We start from the raw sequence: 14,810 nt of genomic DNA, 5'->3' as shown, positions 1-14,810 counted from the left end.
CCACTAGGGGCGCTGTTCCTTTTGGCGTTGGGGACCATAATTCCAATCCTTACTGGATGCAAGTTATAAGGTTCTTTGCTTTGTGGAAACATAAGGGTGGAATGCTAGAGGGGTTTCACGGTCTTGCAAGAAGATGGATAAATGGAAGTGAAATGAAGATGTAATATTGGGAGGAGTTAAGGGGAGCGGGATTTGCCATCATTAATATGATCCTATTATCTGTTACCTCAGGGTTGGTTGAAGGAAATGATGAAGAGAAAGTGAGCCGTGGAAATCCTTACAAGCCCTTTGCTGTATTAGGCTTGGGTAACCTTTGACCAGTTAGCTCTGGTGGCAACTGCAAGTCTCAGCATACCCTGCCAACCTGTGATGCTTGGAGCTGGCTGGGCATGCTGGAGCCTGTTCCGCAGCAGTGGGTGAGCCTCTGGCTTACGTGGTATTTGTAGTGCTGGTCCCCTGGTGTGTGATAGACAGCCATGTTATCAAAGACGATTGGCATTGAGCTAAATTGCAGGAGACTGTAGAGGTGACCTCAGGGCCAGAGGTCATCACCCCCCTGACCCTCAAATCCGCTTATAACGGTCACTATAATCTGTTTCATTTCATTTTTCTTTCTGTTATCTTTTGTTTTACAGTTCCATTACTTGCTGTGTCTCTGTCCTTCTTCATCTTCCCCTTCATACACTTCCATTACTTGCTGTGTCTCTGTCCTTCTTCATCTTCCCCTTCATACACTTCCATTACTTGCTGTGTCTCTGTCCTTCTTCATCTTCCCCTTCATACACTTCCATTACTTGCTGTGTCTCTGTCCTTCTTCATCTTCCCCTTCATACACTTCCATTACTTGCTGTGTCTCTGTCCTTCTTCATCTTCCCCTTCATACACTTCCATTACTTGCTGTGTCTCTGTCCTTCTTCATCTTCCCCTTCATACACTTCCATTACTTGCTGTGTCTCTGTCCTTCTTCATCTTCCCCTTCATACACTTCCATTACTTGCTGTGTCTCTGTCTTTCTTCATCTTCCCCTTCATACACTTCCATTACTTGCTGTGTCTCTGTCCTTCTTCATCTTCCCCTTCATACACTTCCATTACTTGCTGTGTCTCTGTCCTTCTTCATCTTCCCCTTCATACACTTCCATTACTTGCTGTGTCTCTGTCCTTCTTCATCTTCCCCTTCATACACTTCCATTACTTGCTGTGTCTCTGTCCTTCTTCATCTTCCCCTTCATACACTTCCATTACTTGCTGTGTCTCTGTCTTTCTTCATCTTCCCCTTCATACACTTCCATTACTTGCTGTGTCTCTGTCCTTCTTCATCTTCCCCTTCATACACTTCCATTACTTGCTGTGTCTGTCCTTCTTCATCTTCCCCTTCATACACTTCCATTACTTGCTGTGTCTCTGTCCTTCTTCATCTTCCCCTTCATACACTTCCATTACTTGCTGTGTCTCTGTCCTTCTTCATCTTCCCCTTCATACACTTCCATTACTTGCTGTGTCTCTGTCCTTCTTCATCTTCCCCTTCATACACTTCCATTACTTGCTGTGTCTCTGTCCTTCTTCATCTTCCCCTTCATACACTTCCATTAATTGCTGTGTCTCTGTCCTTCTTCATCTTCCCCTTCATACACTTCCATTACTTGCTGTGTCTCTGTCTTTCTTCATCTTCCCCTTCATACACTTCCATTACTTGCTGTGTCTCTGTCCTTCTTCATCTTCCCCTTCATACACTTCCATTACTTGCTGTGTCTCTGTCCTTCTTCATCTTCCCCTTCATACACTTCCATTACTCTCCTGCTGCTGCTCCTGTGTTTCCTCTCTACACCTGCCCCCCCTTTACTTCCCTGCCATCTAACATTTTTCTTTGTCTCCTCATCCGCTGTGTCATCCTGTCTCACTTCTCCTATTCTTCCTGACCTCTCTCCTTTCATTCTCCCTCCTTACCTCTCCTGATCGTCGTCTCACTTCTCTCCCCTCCTTCCATAACCTCTCCCATGTCTTTCTCTACCTCTGTCATAGTTTCCTCTCCTCTGCAGTCTCTTCTCTTTTCATTTCCTCTTACCCTGGATCCAAACCTGTTAATCAAGAATTAGAATCAAGGTGTATAAATACTTCCCAGACCGGTTACCCCCCAGTGATGTCACACGTGTCCCATATACTTAGCTAATCTACTGTGAAAGGAATATCACATTTCAGTGAGATCGACAGGAAGATGTTGGAGGGGATTGATGGATTATGGGGAAGAGAAGTGCAAAAATGGCAACTGTGCTTACTGGTGAGCTCTGCAAGCACTATCGTAGCAACTAGCTGACACAATGTATTTCTTCCATTCCTCCCATAGTGGTTCCATTAGAGACACTAAACTTAAATATAATATCCTGTGTGATTCCAGAATGAGTGGCCATTACCAAAAACCAATGTCCTATGTGGTATGTTCTCTGTTACTTCCTCTATTGGAAAAGGGAAACCTCCGGGAAACACTGATTTGCAATTCGCCTTCCCCTCTCCTTCTCGTATTCCTCTCGTATTTGTTTTCTTTCATTTTCTAACTTCTCTTTTGCTCATCCGCTCTAATTATTTCCCTGTCTGTCTCTCCATCCCCTCTCTCCTATATAAAAGTATTGGGAGCCCAGGGGCTGGGCAACAATCTTTGTGGCCCAGGTACCATTTGATTAGCAGTGCCCATTTAACCCCTTACTGCTCTGTAGATGCCCTGATAAAATAAGAGGTTAATTATGGTCTCGATTACAAACCTAAAAGAAACTGATAGTGAATAACAGTGGGCACACCACACGCACACATTGGAAATATGTGTGCACAGGCTGAGGCTGTAGCAGCGTCTCTGTACACACTAGCGGATGCCTTGCATCTATAAGCAGACCAATTATTTAACTAGTGGAGTGGTTTCATTGACAATAAAGCAGGTACAGCCGTACTCACTGTTATATGCGCTGGTAGATGGAACGGGGCGGGCTGTCATACAGCTCACCAGCTGCACTGGGTAGCTGTGCAGGATGCTGGACCACGGTCTAAAACAGCAGGTAATCGTGGTCTCACTGGAGCTAGGTGTAAAGCTGGGTACACACTGAGCGGTGTGTCTTCCGATCCGGCAGATTGGACCATTATATCACTCATATCGGGCAGTGTGTGTACATCAAAGCTGCCGATATCACTAGCGACAACATGTATGCTAATGAAGGACGGAACCGTGAGCCTTCATTAACATCGCTCAATGTGTACCCAGGTTCTGATATGTCACGCATCTGGCAGACTTATCGGCAGGGTACACATCGCTGCAGTGTGTACCCAGCATAAGACTACGGTGACCCACTGTGGCACTCTCGCACAGTCCCAAGACTGTCTTAGCAGCCATCTTGATACAGGGAATGAAGCTTCCATGGAGGAGTAGCAGTAGTATGGAGGCTGTGCAGCATTGCGCTCTACTTTCAGCACTCATCCGCAACGTGCAGCCTGTAAGTTGGCTAGGAACTAGTGTCATCAGTGGAGGCACAGGACACAGTGAGTTTAATGTTGTCACTAGTACCTAGAGAGGTGCTGGGCAGTATATGGCTGCAGCACACAAAATGGCCGCCTTTACTGAATGTAAACAGCGTATACTGCATGTGGAGGGACTGGTCAGCCTGGAAGGTCTTTACCCACATCTATCTGATATGGGCCCCTGCGCTGGGATAGTTCCCAGACGGGAAATGATACCTTATTGTGCAGGAAAATAACAGCGTATTTCCAGTCCTGACCTAGAGGTTTGTTAAAAGCCTCAATGTGATTTGTCTGGCACTGCTTATCTCCTGCGCGTCTCTCCCCACCTCCCCTTCTGTCTGTCTTATCTCCCGCCCTGATACTGAATAGTGTGACTTTAGTCTTTGGCTCCTCGTTTTATTTGTGTTTCAAAACAGATACCATGGCCTTCGCCAGGCGTGCTGAACTACAACTATCAGCATCCCATTCAGGGGAACGGATTGCAAGATGCATTCTTGTTTTGTTTTTTTACTATTATTAACATAAGTCAGAGATTCATCATTTAGTGGAATTCGTTGTTTATAAATGAATAAGTAAACGCAAAACTCCCAATATCGCTATTGGATCATCAAAGTTCTGCTGTTTTATGTAATGCCATCATTTTCTTAGCATGAATATACTCTGTGTAGCGGCATTATTTTATTTATTTTAAGTAAACCTTTATTTATATGTTGCCAGTATACACAGTCCATGTAATAAAACTATACGGTGTATTAACAGACTTGAAAATGGAATTCAATTGTTTTTGGGTGCTTTTAAATAATGGACCCCCCGACTGGCGATATCTAATTTTTATGCAGATGGGTGTGAGTTCTGCGGGCACCCATTACTTGTCGCACCCCAAATGCACCGGGTTTAGATGCGTAAAGCGTTTAAACTCATGTGTACTGTGTGCGCTGATGAAACAACACTCTAGGTGTCCCCGCAAATTTCTGCTCGGCACCCAGGCACGGCGCAATCAGGTATAATGGGTACCCATGGTATTTATTCCTATCGGCACAAACAATTGAATAGCTCCCGCCACTTTAGACGGTAGCTGTGGGCGCCCAAATTGAATCCCCCCACACACACACACACACCCACACACCCACCCCCTAGAGAGAGGATGAGGACCCTGGTAGTCTCTTACCATGACACAAATTTGTGCAGTCACTTGCCCCAGCGGACCGCAAGGTCATGTGCCCTTTGCTGGGTCTTTTCTCTGTCTCATTCATAACCTTGATTAAAGGGCAGCGTATGCCAGGTGCCATTACGTGTAAAGCAAGCCGTGCGCCTCACACCAACAAGCTAACAGGAACAGCTCAGGAGCCATTAAAGGTGCGGAAATGAAATCTTGCTGAGAAGACAGTTTTTATATCCGTGATCTGCTGAACAGTATGATATCACCTTCCACCTGTGTGACTGAGCCTCCGGCAGCCAATAGCTCCGGCGGGGAGTGAGCGGCATTACGGCTACAGGCGCAGTCTGGAACAGTGCACAAATGAACCAATAATCCGCAGTCACCTGTCTGCATCAATTCTTACCTATCTTTATTAGAAACAAAAATTAAAAATAAAAATCTACTGTGTATGCATGTATGTATGTATAAGTGTGTGTGCGTATGTATGTATGTATGTGTATATATATATATATATATATATTAGTGTGTGTGTGTGTATATATATATATATATATATGTATATATATACACACACACACACACACACACACACACACACACACACACACACACACACACACACATTTATATCTTTATAATGTAAAAAAAACATATTTACTTTATTTTTGTTCCTTGATTGCGGACGGTGTTTGTGGATATATAGCGGGTGATCTAGTACGTTCTGCATTTACCTAGTATACAGGACACCCAGCAGCAGCAGCTGAACGGTGTCTTGCGTTTGCAGCTGTCCAGCATTGTTGATAACCTTCCTCCAGTAGGGTGAGGGGTAAATTCAATTTCTGTGCGAAGAGTCGTCGGATAAATTAGCTGTGGATGTATTAGGCGCCATTAAGCAATCTGGACAAAGTTGCAGGAGGAGACTAACGAGACCTGTCTAGAGCGATATTCACGCAACATCTACAGGATATAGACTTGGGAAGGAATCCCTGGAGGTGGATGAGCCGGAGAAATACATGTAGATACAATGGGGGTATTCAATTGTTTGAAAATCAGTTGGGTGTCTGTTTTTTCTTATTAAAAGACAGACACCCAACCGACTTTTCAAACAATTGAAAATCCCCCAATAATTTGTGGGGAGAAAATCCAGCATCGTGGGGTGGGGGTTCGGAGTCTTACCCTAAATTGGGGTTACCGTAGAAATGTGGCTTTTGCATCGTTCTATATGTGCAGGTAAACGTTTCTTACTCTATAATATACTGTACCACAGGGATGTACACGATTATCATCCAGTCGCGCAGGTGTCTAAGTCGGATGTGCTGCAGTTGCAGGAGGATTTATTGGCAAAGTGATTGACAGTTGGGGAGGTAATTAGGGAGTGACTGTAAAAATGCAGGCGTGTTGCAACCATTTTTGGGGCATGTCACATCTTTGCGATGCAGTGCTCCGTTATAGTGGCTTCCAGCTGCCGTGCTGCGCGACTATAGAGTAAGGCTGGCCACACATGGAACGATGTGTGCAGCCGTTTCGGCGGCGCATCCAAGGGCCGACATATAGGGCAGTTCCCACACCTGGGACGATCCGGTGCTCGACCGCCCACTATGCCGGCCCTCCTCTGCATAACGCTGCACGTGATTGTTATGCAGAAAGATCATCGATGCAGGCGGACGACCCCACGTTTGCGCGCAATGGACAACATCATGCCCACACACAGCACGATATAGCTGCTACGTCGTTCCAATTCGGAGGTTCGGCAGCTATATCGTGCCGCGTGTAGGGGCCTTAACTCAGATGGTCAGTGTATCGAACGATGGTTGCAGCGGATCAGCGGCGCCGGTGATGGGCATCTGTATACAACTCCTGTGTTGTTAAACATTTTCGCACAGCCACTGCGTACAAAGCTACAAATGCATTTTGTACATCTGTACGGCGTATCCCTCCCAACCTTCTCTCGTTCCGTCTCCTCTGTTCTGCTACCTGTACACCCCACATTCCTGTGTCCTTCAATGAAATCGCCTGTCGAACTTTTTGTTCATTGTTCAGACATCATAGAACTTTGTTTTTTTACCTGCTAGATCCCGACACCTCAGTTGCAATGTCTTATTGAGGCTGTTTGCGGAGTATCACCCTTTTTGTTAGGGGTCAGGTATAGATGTGGTGGTTGCGGGAGCTAAAGTGCCCATTCATGGTACAATCTGGCACCGCACCCTGTCCTCCCGCACGTCAGACGATTCCACCACTGCATCCGATGGGCACAAAGTAACAGATTTAAGTTCTGTCAGTGGAAACTGCAAAAATAAATATTTTGGGATAAAAATACATTTTATTTGAAAGAAAAATAAATATTTGTAGACTGCAGTAACACAACATTGCATAATAATATAAATCAGTGCAGGGAGTAAAATCTTGATTGTAGCTGCGTACACTGCAACAGAGTTTGCCTAGGTCTGTGACACAATGGCATTTGTGGAACCATAAGTGCCAGAATGCCCAGCCAGCCAGCTGGTGAGCGACAGCTTGCAAAGCCCACAGTGGGGTATGGCTCTACAGAAACAAAATATGCTTTTAAACAGGATGCATCGTGTTAATTTTGTAAATAAGACATTTGTTAAATAGTATTTGGTGCCATACTGGTGTCGGTGAGGACACTTGAGGTTTAAGCCTCGAGCACCGCAGGGTTTGTCCCCGTGTGACCTTCCTCGGATATAATTCACACTTCATACTGGTCAGCAGCTTCTGTGGACCTGGAGTTCTGCGGAGCAGATGCTGGTTATGGGGTCTGAGGGGTCATCTGTGAGCTGTAACGATGGTGTTCTGGGACTGCATGGGGAGACATCAGACGGATGAGAGTAGTCTATTAGAATCCTGGGGGTAGATTTATTAAAGCAGACAGGTGTTGCTGTTGTCCCTAGCAACCAATCACATTCTGTCTTTAATTTTCTAGAATGCAATAAAAATGTGATAGCTAGAATTTATTATTATTGGACTTTATTTATAGGGCGCCATATGTCCGCAGCGCCGTGCAGAGGGAGAACAACAACACCAAATCTGATTGGTTGCTATTGCCAACACCTCCAATTTTCAGTTTTAGACGCTTAAGTAAATCTGTCGCCGTCGCACAATCGTATCTATGGTACAGAGGTGTCCGACGCTGACGAGCTCAACAAATAGGAAAGGACACGTATTACAAGTCCAGGCAGCGTCCTGTTAGTGTACCGCGGTACGTTCTCCGCAGGATCCATCGTCCACACGTACGTTAAGATGAAGCGAGGCGATTGCCACGGGATCTTTCAGCAGTAACTGGTTTCTCCTCCCGTGTTGGCGTATACCAGCCTCTGCCAATGTAAACAGCTTAAGGTCTTGCAGAGGCATCGTGGATGAGCGGGCAGCGCCGCCGGCCACGCATTCCCATTGATTACCGTGTGAGCTCAGAACAGTATTACACAACTGGAAGAGAGAAGCTCTCACTCGGAAACAAGAACATTGCTCTGTCAGGCAGCAGAGCGGAGGCTCATCCATTGTTTAATAATTTAATTCACTTAACAGGCTCTATCGGATTTTACTTTTTACTTGATCGGGCAAAAACAGGGCCTGGAAACCCATGGGTGCAGCCGTGAGAGGGGTTTTGTTAGGAGGGAATGAGCAGAGGGAAGCTGGTAGGGCACAGGGGGAAAGGAGAGTGGACGATGGGTCACACATTACTGGTCTAAGATGCAGAAAACCATTTGTTGTATTTGTGTGTGTGTGTGTGTGTGTACGTGTGTGTGTGTGTGTACGTGCTGCTCCAGTTACTCTCCTGTTTTCCCTTGTGGATTCCTGTATTTGGACTATTGCTGGATATGGACCGACATTGGTCAAAGGCGCAAATGTGCACAAAAACCAATAACATTCGACAATCTCTTTTACCGGTCGGTGTCGCCGCAGGTAATATGGGGCGGGCGGTCCGATTTTTGCAGCTCGTATGACCCAAAAACCAGCCAGGGGCTTGGTAATGTTGATCGGGGGTATGTGTAGTTCCGCAAGCAGTTGGAGGACTGCTTGTTGTATATCCCTGATATAGATGGTTTGTCCAATTTATATTCTTTCAGATGCACTTTGATAAAGAGTTTATCTAACCAGTGACCCCATGATCCTTCATTAAATGGAAAAATGTACACAGGGGTGGATATATCCTTTTTGATATTACTTTTATATAAAATATGGATCCGAAGCGCTGCATAATATGTGTGCGCTGTATAAACTGTTAATAATGAATAATGACCGCAATTTGAGGCCTCCTTAGATTGGTCCATTTGGCGTGCACGCCAGGCAGCCATATCTCGTGTAGGGCCGTCTTGCTGCACTTGGGGGTACGGCAGTGTGACAGGCCTTTGCAGGTATTGTCACCATTTCTGCAGGCTGAGCACAGTTCCTTTACCCGCCGATTGGTCATCGTCCTCCCTCTCTATCTGAGGATGGTGACACTGGAGAGAGCGAAGCATTTGTTACCTCCTATAAGTCGTTCAGTAGCAAGTGTTCTTTCCGATAGGGCTGTGAGAGATCGGGACCCCCTGTCCCACCTTACAGGGACTGGCTTGGTGATTTGTTTGCCCGAGTCCTCATGATAATATTGGTGTGAGTCCTTTAATGGTTCACGGCCCATGTCTAACCATGTGTAACTATGCCCCTCTTCATTCCATTTCACAGTGTCCACATCACAGGAATACTCTTCATTGTGTGCACGTGCCGTGCTGTAATGGCAATTAAACCATATCTCCACATACTTCCATCTCTCCTTGTAGAGTCCGTAGAGACGAGTAACACTGCTGACGCCTGGCGTTTCTTATCTTACAGATATTGCCTGCTGGAGATTTGTTCCCCTGAATGATGAACAAAGGACCCGGGAGGCAGCTCCAGGTAAGTGTGCGTCTCCGGCTCGGTAATACTGGCGCTTCTTTATCTGTGATGCAGTTGGCAAATGGTTGGGTTCTGTAAAAGGGATGTAGTATCCCTCCGCAGGTGTATTCCTGATAGGGAACAGGTGACACTACTCAGCTGAGGGTACCACTGTTTCTGTGAGCTCCAGCAAGTGGTGTCTTAGCTTCTCAATATGGGGGTGGGAGGGTGCCACTGTGTGGTGTGGAGGGGGTGGGGAGAGAATGGGTGGGGGCTGAAATGCTTTTCTCCTGATCCGAGGGTCCTATTCCAGGGATCAGTGCATTCAGCTGTTAAGGGGGACACAATTAACCTGTGTCTATTTGGGTGGTCTTCAGTTTGCCAGCTGTTGGGATCCCGGCGCACAGTATATCGGCGCCAAAATCCCGACACGGGCATACCGACACCTTTTCTCTCTCTTGGGGGTCCACGATCCCACTGGAGGGAGAATAGATAGTGTAGCGCGGCACTGTGCCCGCAGGGTGGCAAGCGCAGCGAGCCCGCAAGGGGCTCATTAGCGCTCGCCCAGCTGTCGGTATGCCAGCGTCTGTATGCTGGCAGCCGGGAGCCCGGCCGCCGGGATACCATACTATACCCAGTATTGGGTGTGGATCGTTGGGTCAACAGTGATTAGGTCGACCACTATTGGTCGACACGGCCATTAGGTCAACATGGAAAAAGGTCTACATGAGTTTTTTTTTTTTTTTATGTTGGTGTTGTTTTCTTTGTAAAGTGACCGGAACCCCAAATAGTGCACCGTGATCCCTCGCATCCGCGGCGCGTTTGGCACATGTTACTATTCCCAGTCGTAGTCTACGTGGATCGTAAAGTATGAAAATGCTCAGAAAATGAAAACTTTTTTGAAAAAATCAAGTTGACCTTTTCTTGTGTGGACCTAGTGACCATGTCGACCAATAGTGGTCGACCTAAAGACCGGATACTTAAGTATTTCCAGTGGTGTTGGTTGGCAGGATGTGGTAAGGGCGGAAGGGGTGGCTGTTCTGGGTATGTGCCCATTTCTCGTTTTGCAGACAGAGGAGACTCAGAAGAACCTTTCTGTGAGTTTATATTGAGCGCCTGCCACCGTATACTCTGCACCGTTAATACCGTACAGACAGCGCGCACATATTTAGCAGCCATTAGGTTCAGGACATACCGCCAAGCTAGCGGTGATAATGGTGTACGGTAGGTAGGGCATTTATATTGCAGGCGAGATAGTGAAAGTGAAAGCAGGCCCACCTCCATACGTTATTTCCATGTAAGGGAACACACAGCTGAGAATCGAGCTGAAATACCCAGTAGGACTGATCCAGTGGATGGAATAGCGAGGGTGCCAACGCGTTCCGCTGCTGTTGGTGTACCGTTGCCATCACTTGCCAGGATAGCGTGTGGATATGGAAGGGTTAATGATCTATATAGAACACCAGGACTGTTTTTGTAGGGGGGTCCTCGCGCCTTTTTGGAATGTTTTGGCAAGCAGAGACGCTCAGTGGAAGGAGTCGATCTGAATTTTGCAGCCGAGGATACAGCTTTTATATTTGAGATTTTCCGTGTTTTTTTTTTTTTTTCTCCAATCCTTCTTCTTCCTCCCCTCTTACCGTCTGGCCCAAATACATCAATCCGAAGCTCTGGTGGATTATTCCTTAACCAGAACATTACGTTCTATTCCACATGTGCCTCTGTGCGTCCATCACACCGCCAGCTCCACAACAGCTGAACAGAGAACACCACCCCCCCCCCTCCTTATCCAGCAAATTAATCCGTTCCCGACCCTTTATACACATTGCTCTCTTTCTGACAGCCTCAGTGTTTCAGGGCCCTGTCGTACGGGCACGCTTTATTCCCAGTCACCTGCTCTGCGCTTTGATTCATGACAAATTAGAAGCTGGGGAGCCGTGTGTCTTGTACCGATTGTCTAACAGCCGTACAGCCTATGCCCAGGAAATCGGGGAAGGGGGAGGGGGGGGATTCAGTGTCGGCCTTAGAGGGTGATATTACTGCTAACAAGTTTGGATTACTTAGTACGGCTACAGGACTGTGTCGGCCTGCAGTATAAGGCCTTCACCAGCAGATCCAGGCCTAGGGACAAACTGCTGGTTCCAAAGTTGCATTTTTGTAGTAATATACCTTCTACATAATGTTATTTTGTATTTTAGAGTGCTTGGGGGCTTCGAGGCTCAAGTGAAGCCAGTATCTGTCGTTTGTATATTTTTTGCAGCGATAATAATTGGGTTTATACATGCATATATTCTAAATAAAGGTGTCTATTTATTAACATTTTTACTAAAATAATGTGAAAAAGGGTGTTTTCTGTTTTCACACCCTTTTCACATCATTTTAGTATAACCTGAATGTATTAAAGGGCATTTGGAGCAGTTTTCATGAAAAACTGCTCCAAACCCTTTAATTCACTTTTTTTTTTTTTTTTTAGTAACCCAGATGGCATTCCCCATACTTATAATGGGAAATGTGATGTGGCCAAATTTACTAAAACAAAAGGTGTAAAAATACCGCAATGTGCACTGTGATAATCTCAGCTCAGGCTGGCGAGTTCACAGGGCAGCACTGCGATCTGCACCCTTTGCCCAGCTGTCTCTGCCCCTGGCAGAGAAAGCTGGGCGGGGACACGGCAGAGTGATCAGCTATGTGTGTCCGGTGGACACAAGGTGATCACAGTGTAAAAATAAAAAAAAGTAAAATACAAAACAAAAACCATACTCACCTGTCCAGGGAGCTGGTGAGCGCTGCTGGGCGCTGGGTCCACCATATGCTGCAATGTGACCCCGGTGCAGTAAAGTGACGCTGCAAAGCGGCAGCACACTTTACAGCACCAGGGGTCACAGCGCAGGAGAAGGACCCGGCGCCCGGCAGCCTCCTGAAGCAGTGTGCGCAGCAGGACACCGGGGTATTTTTTAATGAAAAATACCCTGATGATGCTGCAAAGAGGCATCGCAGGGACAGAGCTTGACTGCAAGCTCTGTTCCTGCATGCGATAATTGATACATCCCTGCGATGTAATCAATTATCGCAGTGCGAGTTTGGGCGATTTTATCACCGGTCATCCGCATCCTTGATGCGGATGGTGATAAATAGGCCCCTTAGAATGCAGAACAATACATACAAACATATAAAATAAGTAAAAAGCAAAACAAACAGGTGGTACTGTGCAGTTGTAGCGGATAAAGAGCCATATTCAGGTTTGCTAACAAAGCAAAAAAGCAAGCAACTAGGCAAAACCATGTGCACTGCAGGGGGGGGCAGATGTAACATGTGCAGAGAGATGTTGATTTGGGTGGGGGGGGGCTATCTAAATTGCAGTGTAAAAATAAAGCAGCCAGTATTTACCCTGCATAGAAACAAAATAACCCACCCAAATCTAACTCTCTCTGCACATGTTATATCTGCCTCCCCTGCAGTGCACATGGTTTTGCCCAGTCGCTTGCTTTTTTGCTTTGCTAATAAACCTGAATAACCCCCCCCCCCCCCCCTCCCCAAAACCGATACGGAGCATTGCATACAGGAAGTGTTACTGTGCAGCTGCCCATTACTAATAAGCAGGGAGATGCTCTGCATTCAGGGGATACTGTCCTGGCGTCTCTCTGTACGCGGCCTCATTATAAGCCAGTAAGTGGTCCTCGTACTGTCTCCCCCCCCCCCCCCCCCCTCTCACCTGAGAGTCGTGATCCCAGGGAAATGCTGAAAGCGGAAAGCTGATATCACAGCTTTAATAGGAGCTGCGGTTCTTACAGGGCTGAGCTGCAACTTGACACATGCACACAATGCATACATTGCTTCCCAGCGAGGAACAATACTGTCTGACTGCGCTCCGAGGGCTCTGCAAATGAAACACACTCACCGTTTCCTTTTGAAGGAAAATGGTAAAGAAATAAAGAAAAGACATTGCATTGTGATGAAGGGAACGCAGGGTATCTTAACGGCTGAGCTTATATTGTGGCTCAGTCCTCGCAACGAGACCAAGAGTTCCAATTGGTATTGTTCGAGTGTTAATAGAAAGCCCCCCTCCCTGTATGCACTGATCATTAGCCATTAATTACAGCCATTTGGTGCCATGATGTAGTGTAACTGTTTAGGCCAGGGATGAGGAACCTTCGGCCCTTCAGCTGTTGCTGAACTACACATCCCAGCATGCCCTGCAACAGTTTTAGCATGGCCAAATAGCAAAACTGTAGCAAGGCATGCTGGTATGTGTAGTTCAGCAACAGCTGGAGGGCCGAAAGTTCCCCATCCCTGGTTTAGGCAGATGCTGTAGGACTAAAGGGCCCTACACATTTAAAGATCCGCCGCCGAGCTGCCCGGCGGCGGATACGGGCGACCCGGCGGCGAGGGGGCAGTGACGGGGGGAGTGAAGTTTCTACACTTTCCCCGTCACACAGCTCCATAGCAGTGCAAGCAAATATGGATGATATCGTCCATATTGGACTACATGCACAGCCGACGGGGCACCAGCGATGAACGAGCGTGGGGCCGCACATCGTTCATCGCTGGTGCCTCCACACTCAAAGATATGAACGGTATCTCGTTCATTAATGAACGAGATCGTTCATATCTTTGAGTGATATCGCCCAGTGTGTAGGGCCTATAAAAGTCCCGGCAGCTGTAGTTACCCACTTAGTAATACTTTATGTATATGCATCTCATATATATCTTTATAACCCTCTCTACATTTTGCATTTTTTTGGAAGCCTGTCCATAGTTGCGACGGATTTCTGTGCAATTAACGGGGAGGCCACAGGTTCACGTGTCTAGTATTATCTATTGGGAGGAGCTGCCTGGGGGGATGAGGTAGGTTCCTGGCATGGCATATTGACAAAGTCATTTATTTATATATATATATATATATATATATATATATATTTATTTTTTTAGCACGTCCGAAGCGTTTTTTACAGAACGCCTCAAATCATCTCTCCCCCCTGTTCAGCTAATTTGGAACTGTTTAAAGTGGCCATTTTGGTGCATTGCAAGCGGATGTACCTGCGAATACCTGGCGCGCCACCTGCTTCAGGACCATCCAAGGGACGGAGCCCTGGGAGGTGTGAGACAAGTGGTTAATGATATCTCCCGGTCACACGGTTCCCATTTTGTACCTAATCGCTGTCTGTGACACCTAGAACAGCAATTACAGCCAGCCCCTTGTCTTTGGTGTCAGGGCTCTTATCAGGCCTGAAGGCAGCACTGGCCAGTGTGTCAGCTATCAGGACAGCAAGTGGCTGTTTACA

At 46.7% G+C, this 14,810-nt stretch overlaps 1 protein-coding gene across 7 annotated transcripts in view; it reads left to right on the top strand.

Moving 5' to 3' along the window:
- The window catches only part of MEF2D (myocyte enhancer factor 2D), a 213,126-nt gene that overhangs the window by 105,669 nt on the left and 92,647 nt on the right, over positions 1 to 14,810 (top strand). For 6 of the 7 annotated variants that reach the window (XM_063947095.1, XM_063947098.1, XM_063947096.1 and 3 more), the window contains exon 2: positions 9,490 to 9,552. The exons of the other annotated variant lie outside the window; for it this stretch is intronic. The gene's annotated coding sequence lies outside the window, so the exon portion shown is untranslated. The remainder of the gene's footprint in view (positions 1 to 9,489; positions 9,553 to 14,810) is intronic. 7 annotated transcript variants of the gene reach the window in all.

The sequence above is a fragment of the Pseudophryne corroboree genome, chromosome 12 (assembly GCF_028390025.1).
Source record: "Pseudophryne corroboree isolate aPseCor3 chromosome 12, aPseCor3.hap2, whole genome shotgun sequence".
Lineage (NCBI taxonomy): Eukaryota > Metazoa > Chordata > Amphibia > Anura > Myobatrachidae > Pseudophryne > Pseudophryne corroboree.
The sequence above is the reverse complement of the archived record's forward strand: the minus strand, read 5'-3'. Positions and strand labels throughout refer to the sequence as shown.